Source organism: Triticum dicoccoides, chromosome 5B (assembly GCF_002162155.2).
Source record: "Triticum dicoccoides isolate Atlit2015 ecotype Zavitan chromosome 5B, WEW_v2.0, whole genome shotgun sequence".
NCBI lineage: Eukaryota > Viridiplantae > Streptophyta > Magnoliopsida > Poales > Poaceae > Triticum > Triticum dicoccoides.
In genome coordinates this window covers 13,913,297-13,919,684 of record NC_041389.1, presented here as the reverse complement: position 1 = coordinate 13,919,684, position 6,388 = coordinate 13,913,297, and positions in this window count along the sequence as shown.

Below are 6,388 nucleotides of genomic sequence, written 5' to 3'. Positions count from 1 at the left end.
AAAGGGAAAGGTGAAGATCACCTTGAGTCTTGCATTAAGTAAATGACATAAAGTAAAAGATAGGCCCTTCGCAGAGGGAACCAGAGGTTGTCGTGCGCTTTTAGGGTTGGATACCCAAAATATTAATGCGAAAGAACGTCACTTTATATTGCCACTTGTATATGGACCTTTATTATGCAGTCCATCGCTTTTATTGCTTCCATAACAAGATCGTACAAAGCTTATTTTCTCTGCACTAATAAGTCATACATATTTAGAGAGCAATTTTTATTGCTTGCACCGATGACAACTTACTTGAAGGTTCTTACTCAATCCATAGGTAGGTATGGTGGACTCTCATGGCAAAAACTGGGTTTAAGGATATTTGGAAGCACAAGTAGTATCTCTACTTGGTGCAAGGAATTTTGGCTAGCATGAGGGGGAAAGGCAAACTGAACATGTTTGAATGATCCATGACAATATACTTTAACTGAGATGTGAGAAAACATAACCCATTACGTTGTCTTCCTTGTCCAACATCAAATCTTTAGCATGTCATACTTAATGAGTGCTCACAATTATAAAAGATGTGTAAGATAGTATATTTATATGTGAAATCTCTCTTCCTTCAATATTCTTTCATGAATTGTTCAAATGACCAAAACAATGCTTGCTAACCTTCAATAAATTTACAACCTCTACTTCTTATATGTGAAGTCATTACTCCCCATGGCATAAGCAAATGAAACATATATAATTTCAGATTTATGACATTCGACTCATTCAACCATTTACTCATAGGATATAAGTGAAGCACACGAGTAAATGAATAACTACTCCAAAAAGATATAAGTGAAGATCAATGAGTAGTTAAATAATTATGTAGCTATGCGAAGACTCTCTAACATTTAAGAATTTTAGATCTTGGTATTGTATTAAAACAGCAAGCAAAACAAAATAAAATGACAATGCAAGGATAGCACAACTCATGTGAAGAAGCAAAATCTTAGGTTCAACCGATACTAACCGATAGTTGTTGAAGAAGAAAGGTGGGATGCCTACCGGGGCATCCCCAAGCTTAGATGCTTGATACTTCTTGAAATATTATCTTGGGGTGCCTTGGGCATCCCCAAGCTTCAGCTTTTGCGTCTCCTTAATTCCTCTCATATCATGTTTTCTCTTTTTCTCAAAAGCTTCATCGACACCAAACTCAACAAGAACTCGTGAGATAGGTTAGTATAAACCAATGCAAAACCTTATCATATTCTACTGTAAAAAATTACTAACATTATTATTCAACATTGAATACTAAGTGTCTCTGCATATTTAATACCCCTATCCTCAAATTGTATCATTAAACAAGCAAACATATGCAAACAATGCAAACATAACAGCAATCTGCCAAAACAGTACAGTCTGTAAAGAATGCAAGATTCATCATACTTCCCTAACTCCAAAAATTATTAAAGAAAATTCCCACTGTAGTAAATTTATCAGAGCTTATCATGCAAAAGGTTTCAACATTATACCATTCTCTGACTTTTCTAGGGAATTTTTGCAACAGCGGTAAACTTTCTGTTTTCAAACAGCAACATGTATACTAGCAAAATAAGCATGGTAAAGGCTATCCTTGACATTTTTATTGAAAATATAGATGCAAGACATTATTATAAATAACATAAAGCAAATACTAACAAAATAAAATGATGCTCCAAGCAAAACACATATCATGTGGTGAATAAAAATATAGCTCCAAGTAAAGTTACCGATGAACGAAGACGAAAGAGGGGATGCCTTCCCGGGGCATCCCCAAGCTTAGGATTTTGGATATTCTTGAATATCTTGGGGTGCCATGGGAATCCCCAATCTTAGGCTCTTGCCACTCCTTATTCCATAGTCCATCGAATCTTTACCCAAAACTTGAAAACTTCAACCACACAAAACTCAAAACAAAACTCTTAAGCTCCGTTAGTGTAAGAAAATAAATCACCACTTCAAGGTACTGTAATGAAATCATTATTTATTTATATTTGTGTTAAACCTACTGTATTCCAACTTCTCTATGGTCATACCCTTACATACTAGCCATAGATTCATCAAAATAAGCAAACAACACAATGAAAACAGAATCTGTCAAAAACAGAACAGTCTGTAGTAATCTGTATCAAACGTATACTTCTATAACTCCAAAAATTCGGGAATAAATTGGTGTACCTGAGGAATTGGTATATTAATCATATTAAAAAAGAATCAACCTAAAAGCACTCTCCAGTAAAAAATGACAGCTAATCTCGTGAGCGCTAAAGTTTCTGTTTTTTACAGCATGATCATAAAGACTTTACCCAAGTCTTCCCAAAGGTTCTACTTGGCACTTTATTGAAACAAAACCTATAAAACATGATTACTACAGTAGCATAATCATGTGAACACAAAAAACAGTAAGGCCTCGTTTGATGGAAGGGGATTGAGGGGGTTTCAGAGGATTTACCCCGCGGGGCCCAGAAACCACCCTAACCCCCGACGGCCCATTTGTTTCACGGGTTTTGCACAGCCCAATCCCTTCCACCCCCCTTCCATCCCCTTATATACATGTGTCTCCAAACCCTCGAGGGCACACACAGGGAACACAGGGAACGCGACGCTGCCAACGAGAGAAGGTGCGCCACCGCCGGATCTTCACTGCCCCGCCGCCGCCAGAGCGTCGACGTCCTTCTCCGCCGGTTCTCCCCGAGGTGATTCCTCCCCTCTCCTCCACTTCTCCACCCCCTCCCCTGCAAACCCTAGGGTTGGCTCTTCTTGCTCCTCGTCCGGCACCCAGTGGCCATGGTTCCGTTCTGCAGCAGTTCGCCGCCTCCATGGCCATCCTTCTCCTCTCCTACCTGGCTTTGCCGAGGATTTTAGCTTGCAGTTCGCTGTCATCTTGGCCACACATGGCCAGTTCACTATCTGTCTCTTCTAATTGCAGAACATGGTACTTAGCTTCAGTAGCCTTCAAATATCTGTTGTAATTTAGGTAGCTATTTAGTTGTTTTTAACAACATGCAGTGAATTGTATGGACACTCATCTTGGGGTTTCTGACAACTAGATTGGTCTTTTCATGCAAAACAAATTTATCTTTCACCCATACACACTCCATGATAGTACTGGGGTCGTTGCTCGAGGGGTAGTATTCTCTGAAAGCCTGTGACACAGAGGCAAAACCAAAGAGTTATGTAGTAGGTAACTGCAAGGTCCAACCACTTGCTCATGTTGTTTTCTAAATGATATCAAGCCATGACCTGGATATGCAGTTACCTCCACCTGCATGTTGTACTGTAGCTATTACTTGCTCATGTTGTTTCTGAAATGATAACTATTATTTCTGCATTCAAAGGGTATGTGTATATCGGCTTCAATAAGATGGCCACTATACCCTTATTTATTTACCCTTGGAACAGAATTTTAAAGATGGTCCTCAAAAAAAGATGATTCAAGTTCCTTTATCACCCACCCTCTATCATCAGTTGAGACCAGTTTGAAACATCTTCATTTTCATTCCTATCTAGCTGATCTGAAATATAGTAACGATCTGGTGCATCTCTTGGGAAACCATGGTTCTGAACCTAGTTACTAATTTGATGCATGGCTCAACTGTTATGTGATTGTAATTGATATTATCTAGGATTATTTGTCACCATATGCTTTTCTTTTGGAAAATTAGAGAGATGTAATCTTCCAACTACTTAATATCATGTGGCAATTCGCTGGCTCCATCCAATTTCTTCACAGCTGCAGCAATTGGCAATTGGCTCGGTTGGTCCATTTGAATGTGGCAATTGACTAGTGGCGTTGTTGTTGTGTCTATCTGCTAGCTGTTGGCATTATTGTGCCTATATGCCAGCTATTGGCGTTGAGCTAGCAGATTATGTATGATTAACCCATCCATCCTGATTGGATCAGGTCTTGTTTTCTTGTTCAAATGATGTGAGGTGCATGAATGGTCTAAATTTAAAGATGTTATGAGCTGCATGGATGGACTTTTGGGCACAGGGTCACAGGAACATGTATTATACTTAATACATGCTAGTTTAGTACGGTACTGAACTACCTAGCTTCCTGAATTTTCCATATAGTTTTCTTTCATATAGTTTTCCAGTCAAATGTTTACTGTAGGTATTTGAAGTTCTTGACCTGATGCTATTCTTGGACTCAACTAATATTTTTTATCATGACTTGATGATGTTCTTTGGTCCGTCGTCGAAATAGTAGCTGTTGCTCGATGGTCTAATCGCCATATACTTAATAGCATGGAAAAACTACAATGTTGTATCATGCTCCTGTTTTACACAATTTACATGGATGTGTCGTGGTTGACAAGGTTTAATTCACGATTTTTACACGTTTGCTTTTCTTAATATATATGGTTTATTCACGATTTCATGGTTTTTTGTTTCATCTATTTTAGGTGCGCCGTGGTTGCTAAGCGATGAAGGGAGGGCCTATTTTGCTATGTTCTGGTGGTTTAGAGGACATTTTATTTTTGTCAGTAGTGTGTTATCAATGATAGTTATCCTATGTTTGATTCGTGATAATTATGTAATAGTCGCATTCTGCTCTAATTTCAATTTGATATCCAGATGCCTACCAACAAAATGTTCTGTTGCAAGTTTTTCTTACTATGGTGTTTGATAACTTGTAAAGATTGGATTTTTAACTGTTTTGCACCATGTCATCTGTATATTGCAAACCCTGTCAACCAAATGAGTTTTTTGTACAAAGAGGATTGGGGCTGGAGGGGAATTTGGGAATGAAGGGGATTGGGTGGAAGGGAGGGATTCGCCAAATCCTCCCAAATCCCCGCCACCCAAATCCTCCCAAATCCCTTTTTGCCAAACGAAGCCTAAGGGTAAATATTGGGTTGTCTCCCAACAAGCACTTTTCTTTAATGCCTTTTTAGCTAGGCATGATGATGACAATGATGCTCACATAAAAGATAAGAATTGAAACATAAAGAGAGCATCATGAAGAATATGACTAGCACATTTAAGTCTAACCCACTTCCTATGCATAGGGATTTTGTGAGCAAACAACTTATGGGAACAATAATCAACTAGCATAGGAAGGCAAAACAAGCATAGCTTCAAAATTTTCAACACATAGAGAGGAAACTTGATGTTATTGCAATTCCTACAAGCATATGTTCCTCCCTCATAATAATTTTCAGTAGCATCATGAATGAATTCAACAATATAACCAACACCTAAATCATTCTTTTCATGATCTACAAGCATAGAAAATTTACTACTCTCCACATAAGCAAAATTATTCTCATCAATAGTAGTGGGAGCAAACTCAACAAAATAACTATCATGTGAAGCATAATCCAATTGAAAACTAAAATCATGATGACAAGTCTCATGGTTATCATTATTCTTAATAGCATACAAGTCATCACAATAATCATCATAGATAGCAACTTTGTTCTCATAATCAATTGGAACCTCTTCCGAAATAGTGGAATCATCACTAAATAAAGTTGACACTCTTCCAAACCCACTTTCATCAATATAATCATCATAAATAGGAGGCATGCTTTCATCATAATAAATATTCTCATCAAAACTTGGGGGACAAAAAAATATCATCTTCATCAAACATAGCATCCCCAAGCTTGTGGCTTTGCATATCATTAGCATCATAGGTATTCAAGGAATTCATACTAACAACATTGCAATCATTCTCATCATTCAAAGATTTAGTGTCAAACATTTTATAGATTTCTTCTTCTAGTACTTGAGCACAATTTTCCTTTCCATCATTCTCACGAAAGATATTAAAAAGATGAAGCGTATGAGACAAACCCAATTCCATTTTTTTGTAGTTTTCTTTTATAGACTAAACTAGTGATAAAACAATAAACAAAAAGATTCGATTGCAAGATCTAAAGATATTCCTTCAAGCACTCACCTCCTGGGTAACGGCGCCAGAAAAGATCTTGATGTCTACTACACAACCTTTTTCTTGTACACGTTGTTGGGCCTCCAAGTTCAGAGGTTTGTAGGACAGTAGCAAATTTCCCTCAAGTGGATGACCTAAGGTTTATCAATCCATAGGAGGCGTAGGATGAAGATGGTCTCTCTCAAACAACCCTGCAACCAAATAACAAAGAGTCTCTTGTGTCCCCAACACACCCAATACAATGGTAATTTGTATAGGTGCACTAGTTCGGCGAAGAGATGGTGATACAAGTGCAATATGGATGGTAGATAAAGGTATTTGTAATCTGAAATTATAAAAACAGCAAGGTAACTAAAGGTAAAAGTGAGCGTAAACGGTATTGCAATGCTAGGAAACAAGGCCTAAGGTTCATACTTTCACTAGTGCAAGTTCTCTCAACAATAATAAATAGATAGATCATATAACAATCCC